This window comes from Staurois parvus, unplaced genomic scaffold (genome assembly GCF_062004578.1).
Source record: "Staurois parvus isolate SC_StPar_1 unplaced genomic scaffold, SC_StPar_1.0 ptg003701l, whole genome shotgun sequence".
Lineage (NCBI taxonomy): Eukaryota > Metazoa > Chordata > Amphibia > Anura > Ranidae > Staurois > Staurois parvus.
Genome location: NW_028321497.1, coordinates 23,050 through 45,209, shown reverse-complemented (window position 1 = coordinate 45,209; position 22,160 = coordinate 23,050). Strand labels below are relative to the sequence as shown.

The following is a 22,160-nucleotide window of genomic DNA, read 5'->3' as shown; positions in this document are numbered from 1 at the left end:
GGACGTGAAACACGCGACACAGCAGCTTAAAACAAACCCGCTTTACAATAAGGAACTACTTTTAACAGGAAAAACACAAGAAAAACATAATCACTATACAAGAAATCTATGTGCAAAAACCCAGATTACACCGCGCTCATTAAATGTGGAACACGTGAAGGGAAAACTCGCTTAATACACTTTAAATTGGCTGGCAATACGCAAATTTAAAGCTAAAAGCAAACAAATGAAACTGTAAAAAATTTGGATTAAAAACACAATATGGGTCAAATGCATATAGGAAACTTCATGCACATTGCATAGAGATTACTGCACATTTGGTAGCCAACAAAATGGCCACCAAACAAAAGGAGTCCATGTGGTTTAGTCAAGAAAATGACCCCCCACAGGGAAGCACATGATAACACTAGAATGACCCCCCACAGGGAAGCACATGGTAACACTAGAATGGCCCCCCCACAGGGAAGCACACGGCAGACTCTAGCCTCAAAATTGCCTCTTACATAAAACAGACTTTTGGACAGAACATACACTGGACAATTACACAACAATATGAAGCACACATACAACACAATTTGGGCACAATCACAGAACGGACATAAAACACCAACATATCACACTAACATGCACATGTAACAGAAAGGACCCCCTGCTGCATGCTTGCTGGGAGCAGTAGTACCACAAAACATTGTACAGACCACATAACACAGATCTTACAACAGTTAACAATTAACCTAAGCCTTTCAGCACTGTAATAATTACCTCACGTGGAGGGGGGTAGAGCAATCACCACAGTACCTACAGCCCACAAATACTTACCTAACACTATGCAACAACTTTTACCCACTAAAACATATACCCGTTTAATTTTTGGTTGGAAGATTTTTAAACTTGACCAAATCCAGCCAACCAAAACCCACCCCTCTGCTGCTCTCCGCAGAGACAAACCCTTGTCTTTCACCCACAAATCAAGAGTTTAGGACAAAAAACGAGGTCCTTGTTAAGCGGTATTTCTTGTTAGCTAACAGAGAGCGAAATCAGCCACACGAACACGCAAAAAGCGATCCTCTTAATGGCAGAGAGACCTGAAATGTGCCGGCATACTTTTTGCTAGTTCATGATAGTTCATTTCCCCCCCGTTCTTTGTTAGCTACGCAAGAATACGCGTTAGCTCCTACCTGGCTCGCCAAACTGTCTTGGAAATTCGCTTTAACGAATTTCTCCTTACCGTGAGTACTCGCAGTTGGATGCGCAGAAATCCCCCATAAAGCTGTGCGAATCTCGCTTACCACGACTGCAGCCAAACTACACGATTCCTGCCCATCCAAATACTTTGGTTCTGTTGAATTTGGGGGTGATTGGAGCTCCGTTACCCTAGAATGATCACACGACACTCTAAGGCTGGTTGCAACTCACATAAGGGCTGATTTTAGACCCAGCTCTCTGTTTTATTAAAAATACACACATGCCCCCCACATGAATAAAGTCAATCCCTCCCACCGAACAATGCAATGGGGATTGCCTATACAGAGGATGTACATTCCAATTGGAGCATAGCCTTTGCTATTATCTATCACTGGTCCTCCCCCATGAGTCTTCTGAGGTCAGCAGACTTCCTCCCCTTCCCCCCTATGAGCCATCTGAGGTCATATTTCCTGTCCTACTAGCTTCTATTGGTATGCAAAATTCTCTGCACAAGCACTCTCTAAAAATATCAGTCTGTACCTGGATGGGCCCGATACGATCTTTATTAAAACACATCCATCCGAGATACAGTTCAGATTAGTAATGGGTTGTAAGATATGCATAAGCCTACACGTGGAGTTCACACCGCTTGCGCATTGCGTTATGAAGCCCACGTGGTACCATGCTGCTGATATGCGGATACAGGCCCACGGTCTACTGACAGCAGCATTCGCATGGAATGCCGTGGTGGTATACACGCCGATCTATAAGCGCAGATCTGCCATCTCATCCATTACCAAGCTGAGTACTGTAATACATACATTGTACATGCGCATGGCCCAATTGCAGCCTTCAGAGCTTTAATTAAGCCACACGAGAGACATATGAATAACACGAATATATGACACATTTAAAGTTCGACCAATCATACAAAATTTCCATGACAACATGAAGCTGTTATGATTACCAGAACGGCTGTTCTGGTGGAGAATTCTCAGTCCTGGATCCATGCTAGTTGAGTGAAGAAGGTGAACCAAACACCTGAGAAACACGAGATGGAAAAAGGAGAAGTATGAGAGGAAAATCCTCGAAGAGCGGGTAAAGTAGGTAAAAAAGACCCTGAAGATGACATTCCTTACTGCCCCTCATGGTGCTTTGAAGATCTGGGTCCTATTGATCACACTGACTGTGTTCTTTTTCCTGCCAGTATGGATCCTAACTAACTGTATTTATCACCCTGAGGACTTGGGCCTAATAAAAGGTATCTGTGGTCAAGGACTAGATTTAAATGAGACCCAGATAACCAAAAGTGAAAGAAAGTCAAAAAGAAGTTTTGAAGAGAACAATCCTTTTTCAGGAAAATATTGATGATGCAGTTTAAATCTGCTTATTCTCAAAAGTCAGGTTCTGATAAATGTTGGATCTGTAGTAAGTTACATCCGAGCACATATGAAATTCCTCTTCTGGCCGCTCCAGGCAAAATATTTTTGTTAATAACTGGGAATGTAAGTATTGGTTTGACCAATATTACTTCTAATATCTTTTCCAACTCTGGGGGTCACTCAACTCCCCGATTGGTGTTTTAGACTGGGGAATACTTCCCACAAGGGAAAGGGAATGTGCTCTCAGTCCATATTAAATGTATCTGATCCTGGAAGGAGGGATGGAACTTCTTCTGTGAAACTCTGGCAAGTAAATGGTAGAGCCCTGAATGAAAGTTTAGAAGGGATACAAGATAATGTGGGGAAAACTATGTTTGGAAAACTTCTTTTTTATTTCACACTTGTTGTCACCCTTGAATTTCATTCTGCAATACAAAAATTACCGATCTCCTTGGGAAACAATACCTATATCTGTTGTGGTAAGATCTGTTACCCTTGGATGCCGAGTAATGTCCAGGGCTGGTGCTATGTAGCCCAATTAGTGCCAATCATGGCAGCTATAGACCAGAAGGAACACCAGGTAAAAGCCAGTACATACCCAAAACACCAACTAACTCTGAGACAGAGAAGGGAAACCAAACAAGAAAAGGTAGATCTATTCTCTACAGGTGATAAGGTTTGGTCATGGTTCCCTACCTACACGGGATGGGGAATAACACTCATGAACAAAATAAATAATGACACAAACATTATTGATGATATACTGGAGAGGAACTCTAAGGACATGGGGTTGCTAAATACCGAGACCAGAGCTATTAGAGAACAGCTGGAGATGCAAGAATTAGCTATTGAAAGCATGAGTGCTGCTCTGACAGGTCTGTGTGAGATGACAGAGGATTCTGAATGTTGTACTTGGATATATAATACCACAATGACTGTTCCAGATTATTATGAAATAATAAAGCAACACAGGGAACAGGTAGATGGTTTAATGGAAGAAGCTAGAGCTATAGGAAAAGATGGATGGACTCCTTTTGATTGGCTAGGATCAGGATTTGGTTCTGTCTTTTCATGGATGAAAGGTATCGCTGTAAGAATAGTCATGATATTGTTTTTTGTTTTATTTTTATATCTATGTTTTAAATGCTTATTATATTGCATTGCTAGAGCTACCAAGCCGCAAAATACAAATGAAGGTTATCTGGCTATGTACAAAAAGATGAATGAGGTAAAGAATTGAGATCATGTTCATGATCTAAGAGGGGATTGAAAGGATCTAGAGAACCTCCATTGTGTTGATGTACGCCATTTTAAGTATTAAGTTAGGTTTTTGCAGATATATTAGAAGTTTAATGGAACTGTTTTAGTTTGCTGAAGGATGTATCAACAGAAGCTAACATGACCCTGACAATGTCTTTATCTGGTTGTTTTTCAGAAAGTTAGCCAAAACAATTTGTACCAAGAAATGTATATGTCATGTTTCATGTAGTCAGCTCATGATGGAAATTTACAAGTTACAGTTTTGAAACTCGCTCCCCCCTCCCTTATTATTATCTGTAGTCTATATAATCTTATTAATGACTAATAAACTTTGAACATCTCTGAACATAAGCTGCCGTTATTCCCGTGTTCAAGGGGTGTTCCCAGAATTCTGCTGATAAACCAGGAATCTCTCCACAGACCGAGGGTCTCTGAGGGGGAAAGAAAATCATTCCTTTCATATATAATGATACAATGTATAATAGAATGTATATAATGAGACAATGTATAATAGAATGTATATACTAATACAATGTATAATAGGATGTATATAATGACACAATGTATAATAGAATGTATATAATGACACAATGTATAATAGAATGTATATAATGATACAATGTGTAATATAATGTATATAATGATACAATGTGTAATATATATAATGATGCAATGTATCTCTCTCCTCCATTCAGAGAGAGAAAACAAGGGGGTGGGTTTCATAGTGACTGATCACTGCCAATCAGAGGCTATCACAGCGAACATGTCACCCAGAATTGAGAGTTCCAGGACCCGGGGCTCTCAGTGACACCCCGATCTTTGTGCTGGGAGTGCGCCGTGCGGTGTGCTTCCGGCACAAAGACAGGTACACAAATTAGCGGCCCCACGGAACAAATCCCAGGTCTGAGAGGTCACTAATTTGCGTGCGCTCGGCATCAGGGGGTTAAACCAACACTATGAAACCAGCCCTTGATTTAAAATGGGAAATTCTGCATTTGGCCTTTAGATGGCGCTAAGTATCCTAGGAATTCTCACCATCCAATAGACAAATGTGGTATTTTCCATGTGAAATGGATGGAAACCCTTCAAGCAGCTCAGCAAAGATCCTCCTACCATTGGTCCCCCCATCCCATTCACACAGAAGGAATGGACTGTACCGGCACTTCTACCTGGGGGAGTTGTTGTTCCATTTATTAATAGACTCCTAAATGTCAGGAGACGATTATTTATTGTATTTATCATTAATACTTCCCTACCCGGCCAATTCTGACCTTCCGACATGTAAAAGTCATTATTTGCTGGGAAATGACTGAGAGCCCCCAAATATTATATATAAGCAGAGACCCTGGAGAGTAACATGGTTGCTGGTACAATATTTGTTGCTCCGTATTTCTGCAGATTTGTTTTAATGCACATTTTTTAGAAAGGAAACTTTACTTAATGTTAGTGCAGCAAACACAATATAATACCATTTTGGGGGTAAAAGATGATGTTATGCCGAGTAAATAGATACCTAACATGTCACGCTTTAAAATTGCAAACGCCATTAATCACAAAATTTAAGGGACCAATACACTGACCACTGATATAAGGGGTCCTTCTCCCATTGGTCACCAATGTAAGGGATAAATACAATGACAACTTGGGATGATCTCTGAGTTTAGTTGTCGGAGAGTAGGGATGAGACGACAGTACATACCAAACTTTGCCTGTTCTGGTCCCGTGTTTTGCAGGAGCCGATCATCACATATAGAAGAGACATTTCTACCACTTCTATATATAACAGCTTCCCGCTGTCACTGGTGCCTGAGGAAGACATGGATGGGTACAGCGGCCACACCCACAGGAATCAGTGATGTCATTGGGAATCCCTGCCATGTAAGGAAGGGGGCGGGGATAGCAGTGACATCACTGACCAAATATGGTCACATTTGGGTAATGAGGTCCCACCATCCCTGTCCGTTCACTTATGTAGATGATGACAGTTTAGGGAGCTGTCATTGGGCTGGTGCTATTGTCAGTTATCCCCCCCTGGTAAGGTGACCCCCATGTTGTGGACATGTGGCCTGGTATGGATCAGGAGGGGGGGCACACTACAGCCCCCTCTGCACTCTGTATGGTGGGCTGTATATGATATACTGCTGACCCCCGCACTCTGCGCCATTATTGAAGGGTGTGAGGTGTCACCGAGGAGCAATGTTCTATATTGAAGTTTGCCATCATTGCACCGACACACACAATAGTTTTTGTTCAATAAATGTTTTATTATAATTTTACATTTAACAAGATTGAAGCATAAAAATCAGGAAATAGTAAAGGAAGGAATCTGATTGGTCAGGAAGATCCCTTGTCTGGAATGTGGGGGCGGAGTCATTATTATTGGTGTACAATACAATACACAACGTGTTCCATTATTATAACAAAGTAACAAACTGATCTTCAGGTCCAAAATTAGCATTTTAACATTTGTGCAGAAACAGCTCTGGCAGTGAGAGGGTTAATGTGGGCTAGATGGGATCCCTCTGCTGGGGTGACATTAGAGCTCCCCCTAGCTGCAGCCTGGTAATAACATTGCTGGGAGGTCTATTCATTTCTCTGCTCCATACTTCCCGTCTTTATAGAAACGTCTCCTGACATTTGGGGGTCTATTCATAGAATGTTTGTATAGCAATTCCCTCAGTGAGAGTTCATGTCCATTCCTCCTGTGTGAATGGGGGAACCAATGTTATTAGGATCACATCTGAGCTGCTGGAATGTCTTCCAGTGATGGAAAATACATTGAAAACGTCTTCTCCTGCCATCAATGGCCGACCCGGTCCCACACTTCATCCATGTCTTTGGGGACCTCTGATCTCCTTATGGACTGTTTCTTCCATGATGAAGATCATCCATGGAGTATATCTGAGGTGTATATCAGGTGTGCTTCTTCCCCACATGAGAGCTGGGATGTCTAGCAACATTCATCTAGAAGACATTTCCCGCACTCAAGGCACCAATATACCTCTCCTGACACGTCTCCTGACATTTGGGGGTCTATTCATAGAATGTGTAGAACCATTCACCTGGTGAAAGTGCATGTCCATTCCTTAGCAGATCCGGAGAGGTAAGTGTGCATGGATGGGGTGTAGGTCAGTCCTTACCCTAGATGAAATCTCTCATACAGACACAATGGGACTCATGGGACTTTATAAAGAGGAACTCCAGAAAAACATATCAATAAAGATCTTCCAATGTTTTCTTCCCAATCAGCGTAGAAATCATAAAACCCTCCCAGCAGGTGTACAAGGCCATGAAATCTCTCACAAAGTCCATCAATGGACAATTCCTGGACAACAATCACCGTGGGACAGAATTCTGAGCACCATAAGGAGGATCCAGCAGCGTCATCCATCTCCACGCGTTTCGTGGTGCAGCGCTCACTTCTTCAGGAGAAATGATTCCTGCTGATCAGAGTATACACCAATAATAAAACAAATGGCGGCAGGACCATCACTGGCTGGATGGAAAGTGGAGCAGGAAAGTGGCGTCAGGTAAGTCTTCCCAGGAGTTCTGTGTTGGGCCAGCTCCCTTGTTTATGGCAGCTGGTGGACATGCTGGAGCTCAGATCTATGATGCTTCCTGCCTACCATGGTAAGCCAGCCCCCCTCTGTGTTCTCACTGTATGCCCCCGGGTCTGCCCCTCCCCCCATGTGCAAATTGCACAGAACACATTGGAAGATTTGATTGATGTGATTTTCTGGCGTTTCTCTTTATAAAGTCACATGACCATTCTGTCTGTATGAGAGATTGTATCTCCTGTCCATTCCTTCTCTGTGAATGGGGCTAAAACACCAATGTCATTAGGAGATTTGCTGAGCCGGGGGAATGTTCTCCATCATTACAGAGCATTTCACACTCCATTTATATTCTTCTCCTGCCATCAATGGCCAACCCGGTCCCACACTTCATCCATGTCTTTGGGGACCTCTGATCTCCTTATGAACGGTTTCTTCCATGATGAAGATCAACCATGGAGTATATCTGAGGTGTATATCAGGGTGTGCTTCTTCCCCACATGAGAGCTGGGATGTCCAGCAACATTCATCTAGAAGACATTTCCCACACTCAAGGCACTAATACACCTCCAGAGTTGTGTGGGACCCCTGATGTACAGGAACACAGGACTTCAGAAACGAACATTTCCCTCACTCTGAAAAGGAGAGAGGCTTCTCCCCCCTGTGGGATCTCTGATGTGTGGAAAGATGGGAATTCTGTGAAAAACATTTCCCACACTCAGGACAGGAATACGGCTTCTCCCCCGTGTGAGATCTCTGATGTGTGGAAAGACTGGACTGCACTGAAAAACATTTCCCACACTCAGGACAAGAATACGGCTTCTCCCCTGTGTGAAATCTCTGATGTATTTGAAGATTGGACTTCCTTGAAAAACATTTCCCGCACTCAGAACAGGAATACAGCTTCTCCCCGGTGTGACATCTCTGATGTATGTAAAGATTGGACTTCACTGAAAAACATTTCCCGCACTCAGGACAGGAATATGGCTTCTCCCCTGTGTGAGTCTTTTTATGACGATTAACAAGGAATTTAGAATGAAAACATTTCCCACACTCAGGACAGGCATATGGCTTCTCCCCTGTGTGAGATCTCTGATGTGAGTAAAGATTGGACTTCTCTAAAAAACATTTCCCGCACTCAGGACAGGAATACGGCTTCTCCCCCGTGTGAGATCTTTTATGCCTATTAAGATGGTATGTAGAACTGAACCTCTTCCCGCACTCAGTACACGAGAAGCTCTTCCCTGTTGGAAGGCCGGCCCGGTCCCGCACAGTCTGAGGTTCCTCAGAATACGAGGAATCTGATGGTCCATCTACACTGGGTGGTGCAGGATGGACATTGGAGGGAGCCGGGTTTTCTCCTGGACTATACTGTGTGATGTCCTCATCTTCTACTTTCCAGTCTGGAGACAAAGTGAGACAATCCTCGGAGGTTTTCCTCATCTCCCGGACATGGACTAAAATACAAAGACAAAGAGGATTACTAGACAGGAGCTGATTGGTTCCCCCAAACCAGGACGTCGCCCACATCAGGCAGCTTGGTCTCTGAGGAGCTTACAATTCCACCCTCAAGGGAACTAGGAAATGGCTCCTCTGATCTCCTACCAGGTCATTTCTTTATTCATGGACCTTAGTCAGAGAGTGAGGAAACAACCAGAACTGTCTTTTATAGGAGGGACAGTGATGAGGGGATTATAGGACGAGGGTCCCCACCCCCTCTATCACTCATCGCCATCTTTCCAACACAAGAAGTACTGCACTTCCTTATTTACTCCATGATTTAGTCATGAAGAACAGCGGGCTGAGCTCCACCAGAGGTCAGAGAGTGAGGATGGGGGGAGAACAACCAAGATGAAGACTGGACTGATCCTGAAGACCACCATCATTGGGGTATTGACTCCTCCCTCATTATCACTTTCTGTTTAAGGGTCCAAAGTTGGAGGATGTTATCACATTATTATCACCATGTAAAAGTCTGTGCTCCAATCACATCATCCGATATAAAATGTAAAGCTGGGAGGAAATGGGGGGAACAAAAGAGAATCCATATTATGCGTATATATAGCAGTGGGGGGAGGGGGAGAGCAGAAGTCAGGACTATGCAATGTACAACATAAAGTATATCGTGCAGGGGTCAGGAGTATGTAATGTACAACATAGAGTATATAGTGCAGGGGTCAGGAGTATGTAATGTACAACATAGAGTATATAGTGCAGGGGTCAGGAGTATGTAATGTACAACATAGAGTATATAGTGCAGGGTCAGGAGTATGTAATGTACAACATAGAGTATATAGTGCAGGGATCAGGAGTATGTAATGTACAACATAGAGTATATAGTGCAGGGTCAGGAGTATGTAATGTACAACATAGAGTATATAGTGCAGGGGTCAGGACTATGTAATGTACAACAGAGTATATAGTGCAGGGGTCAGGAGTATGTAATATACAATATAGAGTATATACTGCAGGGGTCAGGAGTATGTAATGTACAACATAGAGTATATAGTGCAGGGGTCAGCAGTATGTAATGTACAAAAGAGTATATAGTGCAGGGGTCAGGAGTATGTAATGTACAACAGAGTATATAGTGCAGGGGTCAGGAGTATGTAATGTACAACATAGAGTATATAGTGCAGGGGTCAGGACTATGTAATGTACAACATAGAGTATATAGTGCAGGGGTCAGCAGTATGTAATGTACAACATAGAGTATATAGTGCAGGGTCAGGAGTATGTAATGTACAACATAGAGTATATAGTGCAGGGGTCAGGAGTATGTAATGTACAACATAGAGTATATAGTGCAGGGGTCAGGAGTGTGTAATGTACAACATAGAGTATATAGTGCAGGGGTCAGGAGTATGTAATGTACAATATAGAGTATATAGTGCAGGGGTCAGGAGTATGTAATGTACAACATAGAGTATATAGTGCAGGGGTCAGCAGTATGTAATGTACAAAAGAGTATATAGTGCAGGGGTCAGGAGTATGTAATGTACAACAGAGTATATAGTGCAGGGGTCAGCAGTATGTAATGTACAACATAGAGTATATAGTGCAGGGGTCAGGAGTATGTAATGTACAACACAGATTATATAGTGCAGGGGTCAGGAGTATGTAATGTACAACACAGAGTATATAGTGCAGGGGTCAGGAGTATGTAATGTACAACACAGCTTATATAGTGCAGGGGTCAGGAGTATGTAATGTACAACACAGAGTATATAGTGCAGGGGTCAGGAGTATGTAATGTACAACATAGAGTATATAGTGCAGGGATCAGGAGTATGTAATGTACAACATAGAGTATATAGTGCAGGGTCAGGAGTATGTAATGTACAACATAGAGTATATAGTGCAGGGGTCAGGACTATGTAATGTACAACAGAGTATATAGTGCAGGGGTCAGGAGTATGTAATGTACAATATAGAGTATATACTGCAGGGGTCAGGAGTATGTAATGTACAACATAGAGTATATAGTGCAGGGGTCAGCAGTATGTAATGTACAAAAGAGTATATAGTGCAGGGGTCAGGAGTATGTAATGTACAACATAGAGTATATAGTGCAGGGGTCAGGACTATGTAATGTACAACATAGAGTATATAGTGCAGGGGTCAGCAGTATGTAATGTACAACATAGAGTATATAGTGCAGGGTCAGGAGTATGTAATGTACAACATAGAGTATATAGTGCAGGGGTCAGGAGTATGTAATGTACAACATAGAGTATATAGTGCAGGGGTCAGGAGTGTGTAATGTACAACATAGAGTATATAGTGCAGGGGTCAGGAGTATGTAATGTACAATATAGAGTATATAGTGCAGGGGTCAGGAGTATGTAATGTACAACATAGAGTATATAGTGCAGGGGTCAGCAGTATGTAATGTACAAAAGAGTATATAGTGCAGGGGTCAGGAGTATGTAATGTACAACACAGATTATATAGTGCAGGGGTCAGGAGTATGTAATGTACAACACAGAGTATATAGTGCAGGGGTCAGGAGTATGTAATGTACAACACAGCTTATATAGTGCAGGGGTCAGGAGTATGTAATGTACAACACAGAGTATATAGTGCAGGGGTCAGGAGTATGTAATGTACAACATAGAGTAAATAGTGCAGGGGTCAGGAGTATGTAATGTACAACAGAGTATATAGTGCTGCAGTCAGGAGGATGTAATGTACAACAGAGTATATAGTGCAGGGGTCAGGAGTGTGTAATGTACAACAGAGTATATAGTGCAGGGGTCAGGAGTACGTAATGTACAACAGAGTATATAGTGCAGGGGTCAGGAGTATGTAATGTACAACAGAGTATATAGTGCAGGGGTCAGGAGTATGTAATGTACAACAGAGTATACAGTGCAGGGGTCAGGAGTACGTAATGTACAACAGAGTATATAGTGCAGGGGTCAGGAGTACGTAATGTACAACAGAGTATATAGTGTAGGGGTCAGAAGTACATAATGTACAACAGAGTATATAGTGTAGGGGTCAGGAGTATATAATGTACAACAGAATATATAGTGCGAAGGTCAGGAGTATATTATGTACAACAGAGTATATAGTGCAGGGGTCAGGAGAATGTAATGTACAAAATAGAGTATATATTGCAGGGGTCAGGAGTATAATGTACAACATGGAGTATATAGTGCAGGGGTCAGGAGTATGTAATGTACAACATAGAGTATATAGTGCAGGGGTCAGGCGTATGTAATGTACAACATAGAGTATATAGTGCAGGGATCAGGAGTATGTAATGTACAACATAGAGTATATAGTGCAGGGGTCAGGAGTATGTAATGCACAACAGAGTACAGGTGAAATTAAAAAAATGAGAATATGGTGCAAAAGTTCATTTATTTCAGTGCAGCAACTTAAAAGGTGACACTAATATATGAGATAGACTCATTCCATGCAAAGCAAGATAGTTCCAGCCGTGATTTGTCATCATTGTGATGATTATGACTTACAGCTCATGAAAACCCCAAATCCACAATCTCAGAAAATGAGAATATTCCATGCAATCAATAAAACACGGATTGTACATAGAACAATATCGGACCTCTGAAAAGTAGAAGCTGCATATGTACTCAGTACTTGGTTGGGGCCCCTTTTGCAGCAATTACTGCCTCAATGCGGCGTGGCATGGAAGCTATCAGCCTGTGGCACTGCTGAGGTGTTATGGAAGACCAGGATGCTTCAATAGCGGCCTTCAGCTCTTCTGCATTGTTCGGTCTCATGTCTCTCATCTTTCTCTTGGCAATGCCCCATGGATTCTCTATGGGGTTCAGGTCAGGCAAGTTTGCTGGCCAATCAAGCACAGTAATCCCACGGTCACTGAACCAGGTTTTGGTGCTTATTGCAGTGTGGGCGGAGCCAAGTCCTGCTGGAAAATGAAGTCAGCATCCCCATAAAGCTGGTCTGCGGAAGGAAGCATGAAGTGCTCCAAAATCTCCTGGTAGACGGCTGCGGTGACCCTGGACTTAATGAAGCACAGTGGGCCAACACCAGCAGATGACATGGCTCCCCAAATCAACACAGACTGTGGAAACTTCACACTGGACTTCAAGCATCTTGCAGTGTGTGTCTCTCCATTCTTCCTCCATACTCGGGGTCCTTGGGCCTCTCCATTCTTCCTCCATACTCGGGGTCCTCGGGCCTCTCCATTCTTTCTCCATACTCGGGGTCCTCGGGCCTCTCCATTCTTCCTCCATACTCGGGGTCCTCGGGCCTCTCCATTCTTCCTCCATACTCGGGGTCCTCGGGCCTCTCCATTCTTCCTCCATACTCGGGGTCCTTGGGCCTCTCCATTCTTCCTCCATACTCGGGGTCCTTGGGCCTCTCCATTCTTCCTCCATACTCGGGGTCCTTGGGCCTCTCCATTCTTCCTCCATACTCGGGGTCCTTGTGCCTCTCCATTCTTCCTCCATACTCGGGGTCCTTGGGCCTCTCCATTCTTCCCCCATACTCGGGGTCCTTGGGCCTCTCAATTTTTCCTCCATACTCGGGGTCCTTGGGCCTCTCCATTCTTCCTTCATACTCGGGGTCCTTGGGCCTCTCCATTCTTCCTCCATACTCAGGGTCCTTGGGCCTCTCCATTCTTCCTCCATACTCGGGGTCCTTGGGCCTCTCCATTCTTACCCCATACTCGGGGTCCTTGGGCCTCTCCATTTTTCCTCCATACTCGGGGTCCTTGGGCCTCTCCATTCTTCCTTCATACTTGGGGTCCTTGTGCCTCTCCATTCTTCCTCCATACTCGGGGCCCTTGTGCCTCTCCATTCTTCCTCCATACTCAGGGGTCCTTGGGCCTCTCCATTCTTCCTCCATACTCGGGGTCCTTGGGCCTCTCCATTCTTCCTCCATACTCGGGGTCCTTGGGCCTCTCCATTGTTCCTCCATACTCGGGGTCCTTGTGCCTCTCCATTCTTCCTCCATACTCGGGGTCCTTGGGCCTCTCCATTCTTCCTCCATACTCGGGGTCCTTGGGCCTCTCCATTCTTCCTCCATACTCGGGGTCTTTGGGCCTCTCCATTCTTCCTCCATACTCGGGGTACTTGGGCCTCTCCATTCTTCCTCCATACTCGGGGTCCTTGGGCTCTCCATTCTTCCTCCATACTCGGGGTCCTTGTGCCTCTCCATTCTTCCTCCATACTCGGTGTCCTTGGGCCTCTCCATTCTTCCTCCATACTCGGTGTCCTTGGGCCTCTCCATACTCGGGGCCCTTGTGCCTCTCCATTCTTCCTCCATACTCGGGGCCCTTGTGCCTCTCCATTCTTCCTCCATACTCAGGGGTCCTTGGGCCTCTCCATTGTTCCTCCATACTCGGGGTCCTTGGGCCTCTCCATTGTTCCTCCATACTCGGGGTCCTTGGGCCTCTCCATTCTTCCTCCATACTCGGGGTCCTTGGGCCTCTCCATTCTTCCTCCATACTCGGGGTCCTTGGGCCTCTCCATTCTTCCTCCATACTCGGGGTCCTTGGGCCTCTCCATTCTTACCCCATACTCGGGGTCCTTGGGCCTCTCCATTTTTCCTCCATACTCGGGGTCCTTGGGCCTCTCCATTCTTCCTTCATACTTGGGGTCCTTGGGCCACTCCATTCTTCCTCCATACTCGGGGTCCTCGGGCCTCTCCATTCTTCCTCCATACTCGGGGTCCTTGGGCCTCTCCATTCTTCCTCCATACTCGGGGTCCTTGGGCCTCTCCATTCTTCCTCCATACTCGGGGTCCTTGGGCCTCTCCATTCTTCCTCCATACTCGGGGTCCTTGTGCCTCTCCATTCTTCCTCCATACTCGGGGTCCTTGGGCCTCTCCATTCTTCCCCCATACTCGGGGTCCTTGGGCCTCTCAATTTTTCCTCCATACTCGGGGTCCTTGGGCCTCTCCATTCTTCCTTCATACTCGGGGTCCTTGGGCCTCTCCATTCTTCCTCCATACTCGGGGTCCTTGGGCCTCTCCATTCTTCCTCCATACTCGGGGTCCTTGGGCCTCTCCATTCTTACCCCATACTCGGGTCCTTGGGCCTCTCCATTTTTCCTCCATACTCGGGGTCCTTGGGCCTCTCCATTCTTCCTTCATACTTGGGGTCCTTGGGCCACTCCATTCTTCCTCCATACTCGGGGTCCTTGGGCCTCTCCATTCTTCCTCCATACTCGGGGTCCTTGGGCCTCTCCATTCTTCCTCCATACTCGGGGTCCTTGGGCCTCTCCATTCTTCCTCCATACTCGGGGTCCTTGTGCCTCTCCATTCTTCCTCCATACTCGGGGTCCTTGGGCCTCTCCATTCTTCCTCCATACTCGGGGTCCTTGGGCCTCTCCATTCTTCCTCCATACTCGGGGTCTTTGGGCCTCTCCATTCTTCCTCCATACTCGGGGTACTTGGGCCTCTCCATTCTTCCTCCATACTCGGGGTCCTTGGGCTCTCCATTCTTCCTCCATACTCGGGGTCCTTGTGCCTCTCCATTCTTCCTCCATACCCGGTGTCCTTGGGCCTCTCCATTCTTCCTCCATACTCGGTGTCCTTGGGCCTCTCCATTCTTCCTCCATACTCGGGGCCCTTGTGCCTCTCCATTCTTCCTCCATACTCGGGGCCCTTGTGCCTCTCCATTGTTCCTCCATACTCAGGGGTCCTTGGGCCTCTCCATTCTTCCTCCATACTCGGGGTCCTTGGGCCTCTCCATTGTTCCTCCATACTCGGGGTCCTTGGGCCTCTCCATTGTTCCTCCATACTCGGGGTCCTTGGGCCTCTCCATTCTTCCTCCATACTCGGGGTCCTTGGGCCTCTCCATTCTTCCTCCATACTCGGGGTCCTTGGGCCTCTCCATTCTTACCCCATACTCGGGGTCCTTGGGCCTCTCCATTTTTCCTCCATACTCGGGATCCTTGGGCCTCTCCATTCTTCCTTCATACTTGGGGTCCTTGGGCCACTCCATTCTTCCTCCATACTCGGGGTCCTTGGGCCTCTCCATTCTTCCTCCATACTCGGTGTCCTTGGGCCTCTCCATTCTTCCTCCATACTCGGTGTCCTTGGGCCTCTCCATTCTTCCTCCATACTCGGGGCCCTTGTGCCTCTCCATTCTTCCTCCATACTCGGGGCCCTTGTGCCTCTCCATTCTTCCTCCATACTCAGGGGTCCTTGGGCCTCTCCATTCTTCCTCCATACTCGGGGTCCTTGGGCCTCTCCATTCTTCCTCCATACTCGGGGTCCTTGGGCCTCTCCATTGTTCCTCCATACTCGGGGTCCTTGGGCCTCTCCATTCTTCCTCCATACTCGGGGTCCATAGGCCTCTCCATTCTTCCTCCATACTCGGGGTCCTTGGGCCTCTCCATTCTTCCTCCATACTCGGGGTCCTTGGTTTCCAAATGACATGCAAAAGTTGTTCTCATCAGAAAAGAGGACTTTGGTCCACTGATCAGCAGACCAGGTCTGTTTTTCTTTAGCCCAGATAAGACGCTTCTGATGTTGTTTGTTGCTCAGGAGCGGCTTGACAAGAGGAATACGACATTTGAAGCCCATGTCCAGGATCCGTCTGTGTGTGGTGGCTCTTGATGCACTGACTCCAGCCTCAGTCCACTCCTTGTGAAAGTCCCCAACACTTTTGAATGGCCTTTTCCTGACAATCCTCTCCAGGCTGCGGTCATCCCTGCTGCTTGTGCACCTTTTTCTTCCACACTTTTCCCTTCCACATAACTTTCTATTAATGTGCTTTGATACAGCACTTTGGGAACATCCAACTTCTTCTGCAATTCCCTTTTGAGGCTTTCCCTCCTTATGGAGGGTGTCAGTGATGGTGTCAGGTCAGCAGTCTTTCCCATGATTGTGATTCCTACTGAACCAGACTGAGAGACCATTTAAAGGCTCAGGAACCCTTTGCAGGTGTTATGGCTGAATGAGCTGATTAGAGTGGGACACTTTGAGCCGAGATTATTCCACCTTTTCACAATATTCTCATTTTCTGAGATTGTGGATTTGGGGTTTTCATGAGCTGTAAGCCATAATCATCACAATGATGACAAATCACGGCTTGGACTATCTTGCTTTGCATGGAATGAGTCTCATATATTAGTTTCACCTTTTAAGTTGCTGCACTGAAATAAATGAACTTTTGCAGCATATTCTCATTTTTTGAGTTTCACCTGTATCTGAGGTGTATATCAGGTGTGCTTCTTCCCCACATGAGAGCTGGGATGTCCAGCAACATTCATCTAGAAGACATTTCCCGCACTCAAGGCACTAATACACCTCCAGGGTTATGTGGGATCCCTGATGTACAGAAAGAAAGGACTTCAGTGAGGAACATTTCCATCACTCAGGACAGGAAAGTGGCTTGACCCCCGTGTGAGATCTCTGATGTGTGTGCAGACTGGACTTCGTTGAAAAACATTTCCCACACTCAGGACAGGAATACGGCTTCTCACCTGTATGAAATCGCTGATGTCTATAAAGATTGGACTTCTGTGAAAAACATTTCCCGCACTCAGGACAGGAATACGGCTTCTCCCCCGTGTGAGATCTTTTATGCCTATTAAGATGGTATGTAGAACTGAACCTCTTCCCGCACTCGGTACAAGAGAAGCTCTTCCCTGTTGGAAGGCCGGCCCGGTCCCGCACAGTCTGAGGTTCCTCAGGATACGAGGAATCCGATGGTCCATCTACACTGGGTGGTGCCAGATGGACATTGGAGGGAGCCGGGTTTTCTCCTGGACTATACTGTGTGATGTCCTCATCTTCTACTTTCCAGTCTGGAGACAAAGTGAGACAATCCTCAGAGGTTTTCCTCATCTCCCGGCCATGGACTAAAATACAAAGACAAAGAGGATTACTAGACAGAAGCTGATTGGTTCCCCCAAACCAGGACTCCGCCCACATCAGGCAGCTTGGTCTCTGAGGAGCTTACAATTCCACCCTCAAGGGAACTAGGAAATGGCTCCTCTGATCTCCTACCAGGTCATTTCTTTATTCATGGACCTTAGTCAGAGAGTGAGGAAACAACCAGAACTGTCTTTTATAGGAGGGACAGTGATGAGGGGATTATAGGACGAGGGTCCCCACCCCCTCTATCACTCATCACCATCTTCCCAACACAAGAAGTACTGCACTTCATTATTTAGTCCATGATTTAGTCATGAAGAACAGCGGGGCTGAGCCCCACCAGAGGTCAGAGAGTGAGGATGGGGGGAGAACAACCAAGATGAAGACTGGACTGATCCTGAAGACCACAATCATTGGGGTATTGACTCCTCCCTCATTATCACTGTTTAAGGGTCCAAAGTTGGAGGATGTTATCACATTATATCAGCATGTAAAAGTCTGTGCTCCAATCACATCGTCCGATATAAAATGTCCAGCTGGGAGGAAATGGGGGTAACAAAAGATAATTCATATTATGTGTATATATAGCAGTGGGGGGAGGGGGGAGAGCAGAAATCAGGACTATGGAATGTACTACATAGAGTATATAGTGCAGGGGTCAGGAGTATGTAATGTACACACAACATAGAGTATATAGTGCAGGGGTCAGGAGTATGTAATGTACAACATAGAGTATATAGTGCAGGGGTCAGGAGTATGTAATGTACAACAGAGTATATAGTGCAGGGTTCAGGAGTATGTAATGTACAACATAGAGTATATAGTGCAGGGATCAGGAGTATGTAATGTACAACATAGAGTATATAGTGCAGGGGTCAGGAGTATGTAATGTACAACATAGAGTATATAGTGCAGGGGTCAGGAGTATGTAATGTAAAACATAGAGTATATAGTGCAGGGGTCAGGAGTATGTAATGTACAACATAGAGTATATAGTGCAGGGGTCAGGAGTATGTAATGTACAACATAGAGTATATAGTGCAGGGGTCAGGAGTATGTAATGTACAACATAGAGTATATAGTGCAGGGGTCAGGAGTATGTAATGTAAAACATAGAGTATATAGTGCAGGGGTCAGGAGTATGTAATGTACAACATAGAGTATATAGTGCAGGGGTCAGGAGTATGTAATGTACAACATAGAGTATATAGTGCAGGGGTCAGGAGTATGTAATGTACAACATAAAGTATATAGTGCAGGGGTCAGGAGTATGTTATGTACAACATACAGTATATAGTGCAGGGGTCAGGAGTATGTAATGTACAACAGAGTATATAGTGCAGGGGTCAGGAGTATGTAATGTACAACATAGAGTATATAGTGCAGGGGTCAGGAGTATGTAATGTACAACATAGAGTATATAGTCCACGGGTCAGGAGTATGTAATGTACAACAGACTATATAGTGCAGGGGTCAGGAGTATGTAATGTACAACATAGAGTATATATTACAGGGGTCAGGAGTATGTAATGTACAACATGGAGTATAAAGTGCAGTGGTCAGGAGTATGTAATGTACAACATAGAGTATATAGTGCAGGGGTCAGAAGTATGTAATGTACAAACTAGTGTAAAGTGCAGGGGTCAGGAGTATGTAATGTACAAACTAGAGTATATAGTGCAGGGGTCAGGAGTATGTAATGTACAAACTAGTGTAAAGTGCAGGGGTCAGGAGTATGTAATGTACAACATAGAGTATATAGTGCAGGGGTCAGGAGTATGTAATGTACAACATAGAGTATATAGTGCAGGGGTCAGGAGTAGGGAATATACAACATAGAGTATTTAGTGCAGGGGTCAGGAGTATGGCATGTACAACATAGAGTACATAGTGCAGGGGTCAGGAGTATGTAATGTGCAATCTAGAGTATATAGTGCAGGGGTCAGGAGTATGTAATGTACAACATAGAGTATATAGTGCAGGGATCAGGAGGATGTAATGTACAACATAGAGTATATAGTGCAGGGGTCAGGAGTATGTAATGTACAATATAAATTTTACAGTGGAAGGGTCAGGACTCATAATATTGGTATTCTGTAATCAGTGGAAGCCTAAATGTTTACTGTAGACAAGTTGCAGAGATCCCACACCGCTGCCTCCCATCTCCTGAGACTGCACTCAGTGACTTGGGTCTGAGACTATACAGACATATCCCTCCACCCGGCACAGCCAGCAGACAACAGAGCAAGGAACCCTGGGAGAAATGCTCTGCCTGAGATCTTACTGACCCAGACATGGGACAGAAGACTCAAAGCACACACCCCAGGTGCCTAGGTCTAGTATCGCTGGTGCTGAAAAACATTATGCTGCCAGCTGAACCCCAGAACCTCCATAAATCCAGTCTAGATACATAAATTGTGTCTGCAGCACAGAGAAGGAAGATTATCCGAGAGAAATCCAGGAATACAGGACGGGGAACACAGCTCAGGAAAGTGACCAGGGGATTACAGGCTGATATCACCCAGTCCCCGCCCTACTCTGGACCAATCAGTGAGCAGTATGGGTGGAGGAATGGATTTAGTGTTCATGACCCACCTGTGCTGATCTCTGTAGGAGTGTCCTCCTCTATAAATGTCCCCGTTATTCCATCCTCCTCCATAGACTGCTGATCATCCCTCACATACGCCTCTTCTTCTTCTGCTTTCACCTCAAATTCTATATCGATTGGATCTCCACTCTAAATCAAGGAAATGAGAGAAAATATCATCTGTAAAATGTAAGGTCACATAAAATATCCACACATCATCTCTACAAGTCCATGTTCTAGATTCTCCATCCCACCAACCTTGCAATGGTGAGGGATGGTGTGACCTTCCTGTGTGGAATCCCGGGAATACAGAGGACGGGGACATCTCTCTGGTGGGTTCCTGGTATTAGGTGGCTCCATCATCTCCTTGTGTCCTTCTGAAAACTCCTCCATCACTCCATACTCCTCATCCTCCTCTTTATACTCTTCTTTAACATCAATATTATCATCCCCGAGGATTCCACTCTGAAAGATATAATAAAACATTCATTGTAACAAACATGCTGTGTATAAATCACAACTACCAATAATTGTCATCATCTACCTGATGATGGTGAGGGATGGTGTGACCTTCCTGTGTGGAATCCCGGGAATACAGAGGACGGGGACATCTCTCTGGTGGGTTCCCATGACTGGATCCATCTGTAGGAAACACACACACTGACTGAATCCATTGTTTCTATGTGTTTATCAGATGATGGGGGATCTAGGTGGATCCTCCGTACTGCTCTCTCCTTTACAATAAAGTCTCCTCTGACACCCTGACACCTTATAGGAACCTGACACACACAATGATACAGTCACCATCCAGACACATCCCTTGTCTGTTACTGGAGAATGTCCCAGAATTCCCGGCACCGCTCACCTCTCCTGTCAGCAGCTCAGTGATCTCTCTGGTGACTTCTAGAATCTTCTTCTTCTTTCTCTCTTCTATCAGGGAGGGAGGTGGAGGCAATGTGATGTCATATGATCTCCAGACTTCACAGGAGGAAAACTCTACATCTGAACACAAATAGTCACATCAAATGATATTCCCAGAATCCTCCTCACCTCTCCATTCAGGTCTCCATTTTATTAAAGCCCCACTTCAGGCTGAGGTATAATTCCCCCCCACAGGACCCCCACATAACTCAAGATAAAGCTTGGTGTAAGCAGTTCTGATGTCATTACATATGACAGGACAAACAGTCCCACTGTGCTAGTGAGAATAACAAGTACCTGCTGATATCCTAAGAACATCAGAAAAAAAAAGCCAGATGGAGTCACATTGGGAGGAGGAGCCGTGAGGTCAGTGTGATGTCATCAGTTTCTCCGACTCTGGTTGGAGGGACATTGGGAGGAGGAGCTGTGAGGACTGTGTGATATTATAGGATTCTCTGATTCTGGATGGAGGGACATTGGGAGGAGGAGCTGTGAGGTCATTGTGATGTCATAGGATTCTCTGACTCTGGATGGAGGGACATTGGGAAGAGGAGCTGTGAGGTCATTGTGATGTCATAGGATTCTCTGACTTTGGATGGAGGGACATTGGGAGGAGGAGCTGTTAGGTCAGTGTGATGTCATAGGACATATAGACTCTGGATGGAGGGACATTTGGATGGGGAGATTTGAGGGGTCCTCTATATGAGGCTCCCCTATAAACCAAATTCTTGTTCCTGGGTGCGTCCTACCTCTCCTAAACTGAAGAGTGACCTTTGACCTTTAGCATCCAGAAATCTGTCCGGAATCTGTGGAAGTAAGCTGTCATGTGATCAGGTGACGTGCGGAGGAACGGAGTGTAAATAGCAGACAATTGTCTCCACAGCCCCTAATGGTGGGGATGGATTTGGCGGCGTGCTGGTGCCAAGTTTCCTCCCCCCAGGGTCACTACAG

At 45.4% G+C, this 22,160-nt stretch overlaps 1 long non-coding RNA gene across 1 annotated transcript; it reads right to left on the bottom strand.

Annotated features, from left to right (window-relative positions):
• Positions 1–1,402: 1,402 nt before the first annotated feature.
• Positions 1,403–20,407, bottom strand: LOC149427508 (uncharacterized). Its single transcript, XR_016311263.1, has 2 exons — positions 20,297–20,407; positions 1,403–2,226 (listed from the first exon to the last, which is right to left on the bottom strand). It is a non-coding gene; the product is annotated as an uncharacterized LOC149427508 (long non-coding RNA).
• Positions 20,408–22,160: the final 1,753 nt, after the last annotated feature.